Genomic DNA, 18,514 nt, shown 5'->3' on the forward strand with positions numbered 1-18,514 from the left:
TCACCTGGACCAACCACCACTGTGTCCACTACGTCATCTCGAAACCACTCAATAACACCGCCTCCAACGCCACAGAGACAAGGCACAATTGGGCAACAATGGACCAATGCCCTTAACTTCCGTCCACCCACCACCACAGGAGATACAGAACAAGCAGCGGAAAACTTTGTGAAGTGGCTAACGGCAAGCGCTGACGAAGTTGCACTGCAGAAACCCACCAATCCCAAGAAATGAACACAACACCAACACTGGTTCACAGAAGAACTGATAACCCAGAAACGTGACTGCAGACAGAAGGAAAGAAGACTGCACCAGTAAGACATTTGAGGACAGAAAACGCTACAAAGATGCCCTCAACTAAAACCAACATCTCCTGAAGAACACCAAGAAAATCGCCCTACCCACCTGAATCAGGGACAGCTCCAACAACAGTAAGGAATGCTTCAACATAGTCAAGGAATTCACCAACCTCTCGGCAACTGAAAACAACATCACACCCTCGCAAGCTCTCTGAGACACCCTTGGAGATGTTTTTTACAGCAAAATCAACACCATCTACCAAGACTTTGCACCCCAACCCCCTACTTAGGACAGCATCACCCGCATCATGCTGACCGACGTACACCCACACCAGCTCACCTCATGGAACATCCTCTCTGTGAAGGAAACAGCATACATAATGAGATCCATCCACTCCAGATCCCCAGCAGACTCCTGCCCACACCACTCATTCAACCTCTGTAATCAACCCATCAGCAAAGAACTCACCAAGGTCCTCAACTCCTCTATCACTACATCCCACTTCCCCCAGAAATAAGACATGATGACATAAAGTCGCTGCTGAAGAAGTCATCCATGGACCCTGGGGATCCTAGGAACTACCAACCCATTTCCCTGCTCCTTTTCCCAGTCAAGGTCATTGAGAAAGCCATCAACCTCCAGCTCTCTAGTCATCTGGAGTACCACAACCATCTGGACCCCCCAATCAGGCTTGAGAGCAAACCACAGCACAGCGACAGCCCTAGTTGCAGCCATGGACGACATCAGAATGCTGTTAGACCACAGAGGAACAGCAGCCCTCATCCTCCTTGACCTCTCAGTAGCCTTCAACACCGTATTCCACAACACAGTGTTAAACAGATTCCAGCAGATCAGAATCCAAGGACCAGCCCTCAAGTATTTTGCATCCTAGCTCACAGGAAGAATGCAGAAGAATCCCACCCTACTCCTCACTCCCAAAGAACATCACCTGCGGGGTACCTCATGGCTCATCACTTAGCCCAACCCTCATCAACGTATACATGATACCCCTGGCAAACATTGTCAAGAGCCACCGACTCAACATCATCTACTATGCCGATGACATCCAAATCATCCTGTCCCTGACCAATGACCCAGAGACCATCAGGACAAGTTCCAAAAATGCATAAAAGATATGGCTGCCTGGATGAACAACAACCTGGATGAAGGTTCCACATTGAATGCCTCTAGGTTCAGAGGCGGCGTGGCTGCCATTGCAGAATGGATGTTCACTAACTGCTTACAGTTGAACGCTAGCAAAACTGAGGTTTTGTTAGCAGGGAAGAGCTCGAGCTTGTGGAGTGAGCGATGGTGGCCGAGTGTCCTGGGTAGTACTCCTATTCCCAAGGCAGTGGTTAAGAACCTAGGGGTATGGATGGATTCCTCCCTCAGTTTTCAAGACCATACAAAAAAAGTTGCCGGCACATGCTTTGGACTTCTACGGGGTCTTAAGCCCATTCTGAAGTTTTTCAATCCACCAACACGCCAGCTGATTGTCCAGTCAGCTATTCTTTCTCGATTGGACTATGCCAGTTCTCCCTTATTAGGGGCCAACCAAGCTGAAATTACACAGATACAGCGTGTTCATTACGCCGCAGCCAGAGCCTTGTTGGGGCTCCCGTGGTCTTGCCCCTCTGCTGGCGCCATTCGGAGACTTCATTGGCTTCACATGGCGGAGCGCATTCAATTTAAGACGTTGTGTCCTTCTTTTAAGATTCTGAAGCTGGCGTCGCCTAGCCTGCTTGGTAACTTGCTTACTCCATATGTTCTCTCGCGTCAGCTGCGCTCCTTAGGGCAGCACCTGGTTACTGTTCCCCGTGTGAAATGTCTTCACGCAGGGGGCCGAGCCTTTCGCTGCCTGGCAGCCAAGTTATGGAACTCCTTGCCTGTTCAGATCGGTAGGATGGAATGTTTGCTGGACTTCAGGAAAGCGATTAAAACTTTCCTTTTTCCGTCAACTTAGTCTTCTTGGTCACTCTTTCTATTCTTAACATTCTATGTCTTAGTGTTTAGGTCCGCTCTCTGATGCTGGCAGCGCTGGGACGCCCCTTTGCTGGGGCAGCTGTGCGCTATAAAAATCAGAATAACATAACATAACATGTAAATTTTGATGTAAAATGACACAACAATTTCTACACAGCTGTAAATCTTTCCCCAATTTTGCTGTATGTGAAACTGATCTTCCATCTGTTGTAATTTGGCAGCTAATGTTTTACTTATAGGTATGTTCAGTCCACCCGTCTCTACTTTATCTTTACAAGGAAGATGTACAATTTCTTGTTTTTCCAAGTGTTGCATTTGATCATTTAACTGAGAACATTATTCAACAGTTAGCATTAAACAAACCGTGGGATGTGATTGTGAAAGAAGATAATGCATAACTTCAGCAGGTGATGAAGGTTAGGAAACAATTTAGTTGCATTTCGTTACCTCAGCATAATCTTTCCTTCTTCTGCCACAATGCCAAGGTGAATGTCTTTCAATTTATGTTAGCGTATTCTTCATTGTTAATTTCCCTTATATTCTGTGTTAGTTCTGTATATGTGAAATGTAACCAAATGTTGGCATTGCCTATACTACCCAAACAATTTGGACTTTGTTCCTGCAAATGTTTTTGGAAAATGGGTTCACCTTTTACAGTTGTTAGTTGTAGTTGGAAACCCATATTTCTACGGGGCTCATTCTGTCATGGTGCCTTTTTCCTCTACTGCCAGATTGGGATTTCCCCGTCCCTCACTAGGTTCCCGGCTGGGCCCTACAGTATTAAACTCCTTTCCCCTTAATTTTTTGGGGTGTGCACATTATCAATCTGGCACACATTAATCCATGATCCATGAGACATCACTTATTTCAAGGTCCTGTTGAGACCCCCTTCTCTTTATGGGGTTGAAACGTCATAGACTATCATCATAACAAACCATTTCCGGCTTCTTAAAGTTTAAAGGAGGCTATTGTAGGACATTGCTCGTTCATAAATAATCAATTTTGTACATTAAGAAACCCCTATTGTATGGTGTATTGTGTCACTAATTTTCCTTGGTTCTTCTCAGATGGGATGGCAAGCACAATCGGTTTTTCAATACAGACATTATTACATTTTTCTGCGCAAAACAGTATTTGCGCTCTTTATTGTGGTGTGTATATGTTTCTCTTTCGATATCCTATTTTTCAGTTGAATTTGTCATTGTACATATACATAATTTATTTTTATGCACATAAGCAGTAATTATTTTAAGAAGAAAGCATTCTCCAGATCCTGCTTCGCTGCCAAAATATTGTAATAGAGGTTCATAACAAATGCTACATTTATATAATCCATTTTCATGTTGAAGTCCATGATCTACTGATTGTTCAATATCTTTATATATTTGTAGTTGTTCAGTATTTAATTGAAAGATAAAGTAATTCAAATAATCTATGTCCTTTTTTACTTTGCTCATTGCCTTTTGAACCTTGTCCAAGAAAACCACAGCATCAGTATCAAGAATTGGTTATCCAAGTGGGTCACCAGTTCTGGAAGTGAAAGTATTATCACTTGATGCAGTATTACGTTTAATTTCTGCCTTAATATTATTCTCTTTCTCTATTTTCTTTCCAACATTTGTAACTGTGTCTGAAATTGAGGCAGTTCAATGCCATTTTATAAATAATAAATGCATCCTCATAAGTTTCAAAGGGACCTATAATTCCTTTTTAGGTCGATCATTCGAGATCTCTTGTATATACTTTTTAGGTCGAGCATTTAAGACCTCTTGTATATACTTTAGTATATACTTATATACTGCGGGCTTACAGCTATTCATTGGCTTGTTTCAGTGTCCTTTAAAAAGCCTTGCTTGCCAGTGGTCAATCCGTCCTATTTGTACCTCCTTTTCGTGGGTTGTTCACTCCTATGGAGCAGTGCCTCGTTACGTGTAGCCTTCCACTTGGCCCAGTATAGCAGCTGTAAAAGGGACTATTTTTTTCTTTGTCTAGGAACATTCACATGAGCACTGGATGTTTTCAGTCACTCCAGCTTGGACTTCTGTTTGTGTAAACAGGGCTGTAATTCTTTATCTTCACACATTTGCTATGCATTCAAAGCTGTCCCCCACCCACCCCAGATCGCCTGTTTACTTTTCTTTCTGTAACTTCAAAGGGAGAACCGTAATTACCAGGTCAATTATGACTGCTGCTCTCTCTTCTGGCTAATAGCATTGCCCCATGCAGGCTGTCCCCAACCCTTTACCTCCCACTTCCAGGGCTGCAATTCATGCTCCCGCTTCCATCTGCCCCTTCTACCTCAGCACTTCCCTCGCTGTCGCAGGTAATGCCGCCCACCCCTGCCACAGCCTTGATTTAACGTGTTGTGGTGTTAAGGAAACCTTTCTCTTATGCCTGGGTCCGGTCCCGCCGGCCAGTCTGGACTCTGCTGCGCTTGATGTTTGGCTGGCGCACGCAGCGGCAGTCACGTGACTGCAATGCTGTCCGTTTGTTTGTGGAGACTAGAGTTGAGTCACTGATGGGCAGCAGGCGGCAGTTATGTTTCAAGGTCCAGTTTTCAGCCTCAGCTCATGCTGCCGCCTGCGCCTCTCTCATGGGGACCTGCGACCGGACAAAGCTGCTGGAGATTTGTTGTCGTGCACGACAGGTGACAGTCATTCTCCGGTCTTTAATGGGACCGGATTCTTCAAAATATAAGTCAGCCTAAGCCTGTAGCTCACGGCCCTCCTCGGGCTGTGCTGGAGTGGTGCTGTGGCAAGATAGGCACTCATACACCCTTTCCTGCCCCCAACCCTTCTTCCTTTGTAAGCCCACTCAGTGTTTAGGGAACTGGAAGTCAGTTCAGCACTTTTATGTGCTTTGTCACCGGTCAGCTCATAAAGTCAGTCACCCAACAAAATGTTATCAATGACAGTTTATTAAATTCTGTCATTGCTTCTAGCACAATCTAACTGTGCAGTTGGTATGAGACCCCAGGATGCAGCCGAACAGCCCTGCAGAAAGCAGCCACTGACTGTTTCTGCCTCTCAGCCGGGAGCCACGTCAGTAGTTTAAACAGATACCATTCATCACCATGCGTGTCCTTAAAAGAGAGAGGTACCCCGCAGGTCCCCCCGCCCTGTCACTGTGTCCTTAAAAGTGACAGGTGTGGCTGCAAAAGTGACATGTCTGTGTGTCCTTAAAAGTGCCAGCTGCATGTCCTTAAAAGTGACAGGCATCAAGCCCCTGGAAATACAAGGGTGTGGCACAGGGTTTGTGTCAGAGTGTGAGCGCCGAGCACATGTTGAAACCCATGCTAGGTTAGCAGGTCATTTAGGGGTGTGAGTAAAAAAGTGTGTTCCTGTAAGAGAGAAATGTCTGGGTCTGTTTAAAAAACAAGGGCTGCAGCGCTGTGGCAGTTGGTATCTGAGCAGGCATTCCCAACTCCCCCAACCCCAGGGCAGCATGGCTGCCTAACACAGTGGTTTACGGTGCAGAGGTTTTTTAAAAGGATGTTTCTTTAGAATCAGATGTTGCAATTTGAAATGCGTCCCAGCCACAGCTAGAGGCAGAAAACTAACCATTAGGCTCACAAGTCACAAAGTAAAAACACAAGAACAAAAGTCACAAGTCACAAGTCACAGCGTGAAAACACAGGAACAAAAGGCCAGTTACCCTGACAGAGTGCCGTTGAGAACAGATAAAAAGTAATCAGACAGTCCCAAACTTCCCACGAGCCTTAAATTGTATAGTACAAGGGTTGTTTATAAAACATCAGTCCATCCTTCCCAGGAGCTGGAGTCCCAAACATAGGTGATTAGGCGAACAGGCCTGTTGGTTTAATTAACAGAAGTCAAATGTTGAAGTGCGTATCTAACAAAAACAATGCAGTGGTCAGAAACGTACTCGATAATGACCCTCACATGGTCATACAGCATGTCTCTAAAACGTCCGCCGGAGTTCTTCCCAAAACAGGCCGCAGGTTTAATTAACAGATACACAGGTTTAATTAACATCTGTTAAGGGGGCAAATGGCACTTAACAAAACAAGGCAGTGGCCGGAAAACATTCTAAACAATCTCCGCCATGAAGGATGGACCCTTCCAATTAGCATGCCAGGATCCTAAAACTTCAGTCGGAGCTCATCCCACAACAGGCCCTAGGTTTAATTAACAGATGTCAAAGGATAAAGAGGCCTCTAACAAAACAAGCCAATGGTCAGAAAACGTTCCTATAATGACCCTCAATACATGGTTCTAAACCATCCCCTCCATAAAGGGGGTGTCCTTCCAATTAGCATGCCCGGACAGGTATAAAAAGCATGCATTAGCGCGCTGCCACAATCAGCCATTCAAAAACCCATTTGGAATGACGTGTGTGGATTGTTTTTACTGCACACCCCCACAACCCCGAAGCTTAAAGGCCACAATGGATCAGAGCAACTTATCACACATTGACGCTGCATGCGACAGCTTAATGGAGGTAAATAAATAAGGGGGATTGCTCAGTGATGCATGCTTATGGGTTATTTAATGTATTGGGGAATGCATTTAAGTGAACAAAGTTGCATTTTAAAAGGGGTTTTAGAGCTATATAGGACGGTGCTCACAGTGTTACAAATAATGTTTAAGGCTTTGTGATATAGTGTTTAATGTGAATAATGCTGGTGGTGAAAAGTTTTTAAAAGGCGCAAAGCCCAATGGGGAATGCAATTAATGCGACCACTGTTGTACTTTTTAAAGGGTGCTTAACGCAATGTATGAGGGTGTTTACGGGGTTTTAATTATTGTTTAATGAGGGTGTGGATAGTGTGTTTAATGTGAATAATGAGGGATGTAAAATGTGGTTGTAATTTTAGTTTTAACAATGTCTAGAAGCATTTTTACATAGTTACCCACTGCTTTAGAGTCCCCAGAGACTGTAAAATTAACCCCCAAACAATTTATCATTAAATAAAAACAAGTACTCACCCACGGGGCGGGTCCTGTGGTGCTGATGGTGAACTGCCTGTTGATAGGTGTCCAGGCAGTTATGCGCGAGGTAAAAAATGTAGCAAGTCCGAGCTGGAGTCCAGGTCCCTCATAGTTGGAGTCCTGGTGAGGGCTGGGGCGTGGATGTCGACCGTAGGATTAAAAAAAAAAAAAAGCATCCCGAGCCCGCTTACCAAGGGTGCTGCTAGGGGTTGTGAGGCCGGTGTGCGTGGGCTCGAGGCCCCACAAGTTTAAAATAAATGCCCCTGAGCCCGCTTGCGGCAGGCGCTGCTCGGGGTGTGAGGCCAGTGTGCATGGGCTCGAGGCCCCGTAATATTTTAATAATCCCCCGGGCCCGCTTGCAGAAGGCGCTGCTCGGGGTCGTGAGGCCATTGTGTGGGGTTCCAGGTCCGCATGTTTCAAATAAAGGCCCCCCCGAACCCACTTGTGTAAGGCGCTGCTCGGGGGTGTGAGGCTAGTGTGCAAGGGCTCGAGGCCGCGTTTTTCAAAATTGAAGCCCCCCCGGAGACCTCTGTGCTCCATGTGGAGCTCCGGGGAGCTTGTATGGCATGGGTGGGCGCGACTGTGGCGCCTGTGTGTGTGCTGCCCCGTTTTTTGTTTTTTAACAATTAACGGCCCCCGGAGCCCGCTGAGCTCCATGCGGTGCTTCGGGTGGCTTATGCGGCAGGGGTGGGGGCTCCTGTAGCCTTGGAGCCGTGTGGGGCATGAGGCCCTGTTTTTTAAATTAAAGGCCCCTGGAGCCCGCTGAGCTCCATGCGATGCTCCGGGTGGCTGATGCGGCAGGGGTGGGGGCTCCTGTGGCCTTGGAGCCGTGTGGGGTGCGAGGCCCCGTTTTTTAAAATTAAAGGCCCCCGGAGCTCGCTGAGCTCCATGCAGTGCTCCGGGTGGCTTGTGCTGCAGTGCTGGGTGATCCTTCGGCACTGTTATTGGGCTCGAGGCCCCGTTATTTATTAAAAAAACGAATGGCCCCAGAGACCGCTTCCCATGCCTGGGCCTCTGGGGTTCGTGAGGCCTGTCATTTAAGTAGTTTTGAAAAGTTCAGCCCCCAGAGCCAGCGGGGTCCGAGCGCTGCTCTGGGGGGCATGTGTAGGGTCCGTGGTGCAGGGATCGATGTGTGACCCCAGAGCCCGCTTACCTAAGGCGCTGCTCTGGGGCGGATAGCGGCAGTTCCAGGGCTCCCTCGTGGATCCCGATGGCGACGGGGGCAATGGAGTAGAGAGCTTCCCCTCCGTGGCTGTGATGGTAGGACCCGCCTCTTCAGTGATGTCAGGGGAGTCCCCGGTGACATCACTGAAGGGGCGGGTCCTTCTACCTTTGCCACGGAGGTGAAGCTCCCGGCTGGGGATTCCTCCACCGTGACTGTGCCCTGGGGGAATGGCCTCATATTTATTTAGCGTGACATCGCCCCTGAGTGTGGGGAATAAATAAGAAAATAATATTTAAAAAAAATAAAGATGTATTTATAGCCGCAGGGAACGTATAGCAGCATTCCTGTGGCTTTTATTTATTCTTATTCTTTTTTTCAAATGGTGCAATTTTATATAGTGCAAACACGTCCTGAAGGTTTTGGAGCGCTTTGTACGGGCACAATGATTATGTTACACAAGGGCCCATTTATTTCAGGTCGGTGTGTGCTGGTACATTAAGTGCTTTACCCAGAATCCCAGGATATGTAGCAGGGTTTTTCTCAGACTTTTGCTCCCCACCAGTCACCCTTTTAAAATGCCTGCTTTTGCTCCCCAGCAGTACTTTTTAAAATTAATGCTTCTGCTCTCACCAGGCCGTCCATTTAAACGGCGCCCAGAGTGTATATAACGTAAGTGCGGCGCAAAGCATTGTGTATTACCACTATAGCCGTTTGTTATGTGCCGTTTATAAGTTAAAAGCCAAATATAAAGCCCTGATTATTAAAGGGTTCCCATGAGCAGCTTGCACAATCCCTTATATAGATATGTGTATAGGTTGTGTTTGTACATGCGATGGGGCTTATGGGTAGGAATCAGGGCTGGGTTCTTATTAAAAAGTAGATGTAAATGCACATGTGTTTTTTTAAAATTTTCAATGTATGATTTGTGTTTTCTAAGGTGTATGTAACTGTAATATCATGTTTATGAGGTGTAGTTTTAAAAACAGCCATTTTTTATTTAACCCAGATGCAGGACATGCCAGAATTAATCCTCACAGACGATGAAATGCGAGCCTTACACACAGGTATATGTATTAAGAGGTGTATAGCTCTGAGTAGTTTTGTACACCTGCATCTTAGAAGCTCTGCTTTTCTAATGGGGTTCTCATGTATGTGGTATTTTATAGATATGGATCCCGAACTACAAAGGTTTCTTGATGATCTACAATGCCACAAGGGGGCTCAAGATGCGCCGATGAGTGTACAGGATAATACCATTCTTACAGGTAAATCAAAAAGGCCCTGGTTCTTTAAACTGTCTAAGACTTGGGAGTGTCTAGGCCCAAAAACCAACGTTGTGAGCTATAGGAACACTCCTCAGAGGGGTCTGCTAAGGCCTGGTTTATACTACAAATGTGATTATTTTTTTCTTTACAGGGCCCTCGGAGTCACGTCCGGAAGCCGTGATTGTGCAAGAGCCGGCGCAGCGACCAAAAGAAAGGCCTGTGAAAAGGAAATCTTCAGCATCTAAAGACGGCCCTGTGACAAAGAAAGGATCTGGGAAAAGACATCTAAATGGTGTGTTTTTACAAAAGGGTGTGAAAAAACGAACTCGCTGGGTTTTATTCTCTCAAACAAAGGGTCCATAGCCATGTAGTGCCCCATGTACTGCTGCGGGTAGTGTAAGCAACTTATACATGTTCCTTATTGTTTCTAATATCTATTTTTATGTTACATTCTAGGCGAAGATACACATAAGGCTAAGGGAGCTACGCAACCGCTAAGGGACATCACAAAGACCGTTCTGAACACCGGGCCTGCGGCAAAAGGAGTGAGTAGTCGTGTACGCCAGAATAAGATCTACACATACTACACCAACATACAACAGAGAACCGATGCAGTCGAGGCATATCTGAACCTCTAAAGGGAATCTCATATCAAAAAACCATCCCTTAAAAAGAAGCAGTGGAACTCAGAACCCCAAACAGGTCCTTTAAACCTCAAGAAGAAGTCATTCGCCACGGAGTCCCAATCAGCCCCTTTAGACCTCAGCAAGAAACCGGTGGTCCCTGATCCCCTAACTACGCCTTTAGATCTCTCCATAATAAATGTTGCTAAGCAGGGGAATGAACCCTTTCCCCCGCACTCTCTAAGGGCCCACCGAATGTGACACCGGTTGCGGAAGCTCTGTTACAAACCCAAACCCCTAAAGTCAACCGTCTTTCAAGAAAATATCTTAAGAATAAGCAGGGTGTACAGGCATTACAAGTAGAAACATTTGCGTCACCGGTAGAGGAATGCCCCATAGACCAACCCTCAAATCCTTCTATATTCGTTCCTGATGGGTTTAGGGGCAACGTGTCTGAAAAAGGGCAACCCTTAGGAGCCCCGTATACCAACTGCAAAGGCTGTCTCAATACGCTGGCAAGTATGGTAGACACACTTGATAGACCCTCAGAAGCAGCGCCCGAAGGGCCTTCTAGCACATACAATAGCGTTTTGCAGACGGCTGTTACACATTCACCCACCCACTGCCCTGACATGACCTTAGCCGCTAGGACCCACGATTATTTCGACAGGCATTTACACTCACCGTGCCTTATGTCCCCTATCACCCCTTCGGGAGCATACGACCCAACCAGCCCCTCGTTCTGTGTAAACCACGTATCACCCCTGGCAATATACACCAATAACAGTACGGCCTGGGACGACTGATCAATTCACAGTGCGGATGTGGCATTTAGTGAGGCCCCTTCCCCAACTACCCCGGGGTGTTCGCACTGGGATCCTGTTTCTATTATCCCCCGAGGCCCTAAGATACAGATTGGTGTTGGGGATGAAGGCCCGCGAGAGGACCTTGGGTTGTTAAAGGTTGTTATACAACCAAACACGGTATTCATCCCTACCCCTCCACAATATGACTCTGTAAACCCAAAACTGGTACTAGATGCTCATGTAAAGGATATACAAATGGCGGTCAGGAAGCTAAAACGCCAAGCGAACACCGCAACCTTAAAATTGGGGTTGGGGGTAGCGGTGACAGGGCCATGGTGGATGCACAGCAGAAGATACTGCAAAGGGTTGACCTGTGTGAAAGGGTGATCCTCCAAACATGTCAGGAAGCGGGATCGGACATATGGCGTATACAGGCGTGACTAGGGCAGCACCATACCCTAAAGAAACCCTATGCCCCTGGTGTTAATAAAAGAACACACACATCAAAATACAGCAGTAAGGTCCAAACAGTACTGACAAAGTCCCTACGCTTCTTACGCTTACTCAGGCGTAAACAGTACATAGAGCACAGCAAACAGCGTCATACCGTTTCACAAGCTACGTCTGAACCACATACAACAGTACCAGCCACCCACCAATACACAAGTTCAGGAGAGAACAGCCCCAGGGGCAGTCAATTGAAGGGCGTTGGTGGTAGAGCGCCAACACTACAACAACCGGAACACATAGAGGGGTCGCGGGGTGGGTCTGCAGCAGAGGCCGCCATGAGTTCAGCGCATATAGGTACAGCTCATACTGTTCAGATAGGCTGGGGCCAGTTACCTAGAAAAGCCTGGTCCCATAAAAAACAAAAGTGGGCTAATAGCGCTAAGCAGCGCCGGATTTTAATAAGTAAACTAAAGAAAGCCAGAATATGCACTACAAGGATGCTTAAAAGACACCCAGAGCCCTTACTAAACCAGAATCCCCAAAATGATACAGCAGCAAGCTCCCCATCAAGTCAAATTCCTCAAGATGAGGATTCAGAGGTCGTATATTTAGAGAGCATTAGAAGCTACAGGTGTGATGTAGAGAGATTTAATGCCACCGAGCACTACAAGGAGTTTAGGTTTGCTAACCTTCACCAGATAAGGTCCTCCGATTATGGTGTTTTAGCTATACATCAGGCAGTGCAAACGCTCATAGAAAGGTTGTTACGCGATGTGGGTCCTAATGATTTTTTCCAACTACATTTCCAGGGGCAGGGTTTTGACAGTCCTTTGTTCACCAAAAGGAGGTCCCGAGATGTGTTTGACGCTGTGGAATTTTTAGCAAACCTTTCAAGGCTTTTACAGAGCAAGGCTGAACTAGTCGCATATGGCACTTTCCGAGTCATAGCCCTCATTGTACGGGGCCGTGAGGGGGGTCTTTCCAGACCTTTAAAGAGCCTGCTATACAGCAAGATAATTGGTAAGAAACAACGTTGGCTGCTCGACTTTAACAAAGACACAACCAACACCTGTCTGGCGGCCAGCATCGTAGGGTTGCTGATGGGGCGCAACACCACCGACGCGGCCATCATGTCTAGAGCAGCTGAAGCCCATGAGGTTCTTAAAATACCTCCAGACCGCATGGTCGGCTTTAGCAACATAGGTCTTTTTGAGAACTATTTCTCTGTGACGGTGAAAGTTCCTTATCACAACGGCTCTTGGAAGTACTTTACAACAGGGGACCGTGTCAGAAACAAGACCGTATATGTCCTTCACCACGAAAATCACTTTTACGGTATCTTGAACCTTAAAGGTTTTCTGGGAGTCAAGTACGTGTGCACACATTGCGACCACATATACAGCAGTAGGGAACGTCATCAGTGTGAAATGCATTGTAAGATGTGCCAGAGGGATGGTTGTGTCGTAGACACCGCCCTGAAGGTGTGGTGTCACACCTGTAAGATGTTTTGTCGCTCTCAAGACTGTTTGTGCATCCATAAGAAAGCTGTTAAATGCAGCCCTAAACTGGATTGCTTTGAGTGTGGTTAGTATGTGGCAGATGATCACAAATGCAAAGGCATGAAATGCCCACGATGCCAGACGTCTTTTGAGGCGGGTACCAACCACCGGTGCTACATGGTTAAAGGCAGACCCCAGACCAAAACCGAAGCCTACATACTGTTTGATAAAGAGTGCACACAAGAGACGGGAGTACACTAGCCTAACTATATTTACGCACACCATCTAACTTCCGACGACAGCTGGGAGTTTGAAGGCAGAACGTGCGTTGGTGATTTCCTTAACACTTTCATTCAAACCAAATTCAAAGGGTATACCATGTTGGCCCACAACTCAAAAGCCTACGACTCATTCTTTATTTTACAAAATATGATTCGTGAAAAGGTACAAGTACAACTTATCACTCAGGGTTCCAAGCTGATGTTGTTAACAGGCGACCAGTTTCAAATAAGGTTTATAGACACCCTGAATTTCCTACCCATGAAATTGAGAAAGTTGCCAAAAGACTTTGGATTCCCCTGGTGTAAAGGTTATTTTCCACACTTTTTTAACACCTGAGCGAACCAGAATTATGTGGGCCCCATGCCACCTCTTGACAGTTATGAGGTTGAATATATGATGCCAGCCGAGAAAGAGAGCAACTCTGGTACTCTGAAAACCATGAAAAGGAGTATCATTTTCAAACAGAATTGAAAGCTTATTGTCAGGCTGATGTAATGATCCTGCGACAAGCGTGCAACCTCTTCAGAGATGTTGTGGTGGAGATTACTAAGGAAGTCAGGATCTTGAAACCCAAGAAGCCTCAAATGACAAAGAAAGTCAGGGCCTTGAAACCCAAGACGGCTCGATTGACAAAGACGGTTGAATACATAGACCCTTTTCAAAACATCACATTGGCCTCCATGTGTATGTCCATCTACAAGCACATGTTTTTAAGACCAAAAAGAATAGCTCTAGTGCGGCCAGACCTCTATAACGGCAAGCAGAAATGATATTCAACCCCCTCGATCTGGTGGCTCATGTACTTCTCTGAGAAGGAGGGCATACATATTCAACACGCCTTACAGGGTGGCGAATACCCCACGAGTTTAACAGACTGCTGGGTGCCAAGTTTGAACACTTACACAGACGTACTATGTTAAAGGCCCAGCATGTTGAAAAATGTGGCTTTGCTATGAGGGTTCTTTGGGAGCACGAGTGGTTAGAGATCTTAACAACCGACACCGAGCTCTGCTCTTTCCTTCAGAGTTGTGATTTACCAGAACCTCTGGAAACCTGCGATGACTTATTCGGAGGTCGTACAAATGCCATACAATTGTACAGGGCCGCTGGTGAGGGTGAGAAAATACACTACTATGATTTCAGCAGTCTGTACCCATTTGTGAACCAAATGAAGGTATACCCCTTGGGGCACCCCACCATCATATATAGAGATTTTAAGCCCATATTCGAATTCTTTGGGCTAGTCAAATGTGAAATCTATCCTCCAAGGCAGCTTTACTTTCCTGTGTTACCATACAGAGTCAATGGTAAACTGATGTTCCCCCTCTGTCGAACATGTGCTGTGTTCAAAGAGGTTGGCGGTTGTAGACACACCGAAGAACAAAGGATGCTCACAGGGTCCTGGTGCAGCATCGAGGTAGAAGCTGCCTTAGAGAAAGGTTACAGGCTCGGGAGGATACACGAGGTATGGCATTTTAAGAGGACCATGACACGGCTCTTTGCCCCATACATTAATCTGTTTCCCAGAGACAAGCAGGAGGCCTCAGGGTATCCCGAATGGTGTACTAGTCAGGATGCATAGCAGAAATACATCGAAATACATCGATGACTACTACGCTCACGAGGGTATCCATTTACGCCCCCATTTGATAGAGGTCAACCCAGCCCGTCGTCAGTTAGCCAAACTCTGCCTCAACTCCTTATGGGGCAAATTCGCACAGCGTACAAACCTGTTAAATACAACCTTAATAACAGATCTTGATGAGCTGTTTAAGTACCTATTTGCCCCTTGTTACGAGGTGTCCAGCTGCGAGTTTATCGATGACGAGACTGCGGCTTTTTGTTGGAAATACACAAAAGCATAGCCCACAACGTGTAACAACATAATTATTTTCATAGCGTGCTTCACGACCGCCCACGCTTGCCTAGAGCTTCACAGGGTTATGGATAAACTCCAGGACCGCTGCTTGTATCATGATACCGACTCTGTGATTTTTTTGAGTAAACCAGGGGATGAGGACCCTCCTCTTGGGGATTATCTGGGTAATTTGGTCAGCGAGCTCGATAAGGATGAACATATAATAGAATATGCCTCATCCGGACCTAAGACAAACTCCTACTGCACAAACAAGAACAAAGTGTGTATGAAGGTCAAAGGCATAACCTTAAATGTCAGCAAAACCCTAAAAATCAATTTTGACAGTCTAAAGAATCTGGTGCACGAATACGCTGCATCAGCCGATTGTGCAAATGCTAAAACCATAGTTGTGAACCAACCATGCATAGTCAGATCCAAAAAGAAGTGGGAAATTACAACCCAACCCTTACATAAAACCTTACGCGTTGTTTTTGATAATAGGGTCCTGACTGATGACTATAAAACACTGCCGTATGGTTATTAGCCCCATTAGAGAGACAACCCCCACACCATGGACACCAGATTACAGCATCCATTCTCCTGTGTGTGAGCAGGGCCCTCAAACTGCGGTAAGAGCTACTTTATAAAAAAAAGCTCTTAGAAAATGCTGCTATTGTTTTATCCCAAACCCCTAATAACATAGTGTGGCTTTATTCATGCTGGCAACCTCTTTATACAGCCCTGGCCCGTAGTTTCCCCCATTTCAGATTTATAGAAGGTATACCAGATAATCTCAACGATGATGAGTTACTACCACCGTCCATTGTAAACCTGATAATTGACGCAGACCTTATGCGTGAAGAGGGGATCATCCGGAGTTAGAGAGAGCTTTTACTCAATATTCACATCATCGCAATCTAAGCACATACTACATTGTGCAGAACTTGTTTTACAAGGGTAAGAACAGCAGATCTATAGCTCTCAACGCTTCATATCTTGTTTTATTTAAGCCCCCCCCGTGACAAACAACAAATATCCGTCATAGCTAAACAGATGTACCCCGGAAACACACACTTCTTCATGGAGGCCTTTAACGACGCTACAGCAAAACCCCAGGGCTACCAGCTGGTCGACTTAAAAAATGAAACTCTAGAAGACTATAGACTGAGGGACGATATTTTTCCCCCCGAGCTACCAATCGTTTACACCCCAAAGACCAAGTCCCGGCCCTATAAAAAGTAGCTTTGATGACTTTTAGACACATTTACAGCCAGAACCTTATAATACAAGGTGTTGACCATGTCTGCCCGCCTTCCCCGCAATTTAGCTCTCCTGAAAATGCTTGTTACAACCAGTCCCCAACACAGAAAGGCCATCCTGTGCGCTGCTTCTGACGATCTAGTGGCTGCCCAAACACCCTAAAAGGCAAAGTTCCTATATCAAGGAGTCAGTTACAGGTGCTGAAGAAGAAGAGGGGTCTTATCAAGAAGCTCAGTAATAAAAGCGCCTCACTCATTACCAAGAAGAAACTGGTGAAAATGTCTGGGGGGTTTATGGGATCTTTGCTGGGCATAGCTATACCAATAATTACAAGCCTCCTCTCGGGACAGTGATGGAGCATACCACAAAGATGTATTTTGTTCCTAGACAGCAAATGGAACAGCTGGGGTCTTCCGCGGACATTGCCTGGGATATACGCCGAAATGAGACTCTACGAATGGATGCTGAAATTAACGACATTTTGAACCGTACCAATCTAAACCCCTACGACAAGGCTAACCTTTACACCAACACTCTTAAAAACTTTTTAAGTTACTACAACCAGTGGAATACCGAGAAAAATAAGCTGACTCTATATACCCCGGACTCTGAACAACCAGCTGCCACTACGAATGCCCCTCAACCCCTGCAACCACCGCCGGACCTTGCGCCACCCTCAAATACCTTTGTTGACGACCTCTTAAAAAATATAAGTCAAAGACACCGGGGGCCGCGCAAATGCTTATGAGTAAACTAGCAGCTTCTGAAGACCTAACATCTTGGAATGAGCGAGGCAAATTTCTCTACAAGGGGCAGTCGGTTGCAGGGTCGCACATGTACGATCTAGTCAAAGGTCTCACTCACCCCAAGACCCTAACACATCAAAATGCTCCTAGAGGTTGAGAACAGTTTCTACACCCTAATGTTTCTACAGACTTTTTTTTATTTTCATAACTGTGCCTATTGTGTGTATTAACGTGTCTGGTTTTTCTTCATATGTTTCTTCAGCAAAGTTTGTCAATGTAATGACCACCCTACATAACAGTTTGTAATAAACCCTTTTATAACTGCTCAACACGTCTCTGGCGTCTTTTAAAACATTTTTAATTATGCTGTATGTATAAGCAATGAAATACAGAGTCTGAATGCATGTTTTTTTAAAACAGTGTCTTTATTTTAGACGTTCATCATTAAACACACACACAAATTATAAGCCCTTACAATTTTGACAAGCTACATATTCTGTTTTCACAGGTCTGACTGATGCCCTTGTGTTTTCTTTTACATATTTCACAACTAGACTGTCGTTGTTAACAAGGTCCCTCGAAATTTCTAAACGAAGCACCCTCTGACATTTTACTGATAAAATAAATACAGTGTTCCCCGCATGTCAGGCTACCGAATCCTGTATCCTCACCTTATTATACACCACTCGCTCTGCAATTCTTTTCACAAACTTGAATGTGGGCTGTGTGTATATATACTGTGTTCAGGGAACTCTGCTGTACTGTCGAACACTGTAACCTTGTCACTATCTATAAACACGGCCGCCCAGTGTGTTCCACCCTTGTAATGCGGATCGGTGTTAAAGACTAGGGTGCGTGGTCTTTCTGCCCCTATTTCAGCCGGTAGCACATCGCTAGGGAAAACACCTAAAAAGTATTTCCTAGCGTATTTATGCCTGCTTAAGAAGTCACGTATCTGCACAGTGTCCATTTCACAAATGTTTTAAAGATAGTCAAACAAAATCTGTCCGGCGTGGTTGATCTGAATGATGCTGTCGAAAACCGAGAATACGGCCGTCCGCGCATGCGCGTTTGTTGCGACAAATGCGTGGGCGCCCGTGCATGTGCATTTGTGAGGAAGAAGTTGGCTATAGAGAAGGAAGAGGGAGCCCTGGGACGCCGCAGCTCAGGTAAGTTCTTTTAATTACTTTGCGCTTGCTTTTAAAAGTTTTGAACATTATCACTGCATTTAAAAGAGGGCGGGAGGGAGGCGGGAGGCGCGTAGTGGGGCTACGCAGAGTGTGCGGGGTGTGTGTAGATTTGCCCCCACTCCGTGATTCTCCGCG

The 18,514-nt window shown here is 45.9% G+C and overlaps 1 long non-coding RNA gene across 1 annotated transcript in view; it reads right to left on the bottom strand.

The window, feature by feature from the left end:
- LOC146809535 (uncharacterized) overlaps positions 1 to 8,491 on the bottom strand; it is a 314,763-nt gene extending 306,272 nt beyond the window's left edge. Inside the window, exon 1 of the long non-coding RNA XR_014966450.1 lies at positions 7,233 to 8,491. This is a non-coding gene — a long non-coding RNA (uncharacterized LOC146809535). The remainder of the gene's footprint in view (positions 1 to 7,232) is intronic.
- Between the last annotated feature and the right edge of the window lie 10,023 nt (positions 8,492 to 18,514).

The sequence above is a fragment of the Triturus cristatus genome, chromosome 7, assembly GCF_964204655.1.
Source record: "Triturus cristatus chromosome 7, aTriCri1.1, whole genome shotgun sequence".
NCBI lineage: Eukaryota > Metazoa > Chordata > Amphibia > Caudata > Salamandridae > Triturus > Triturus cristatus.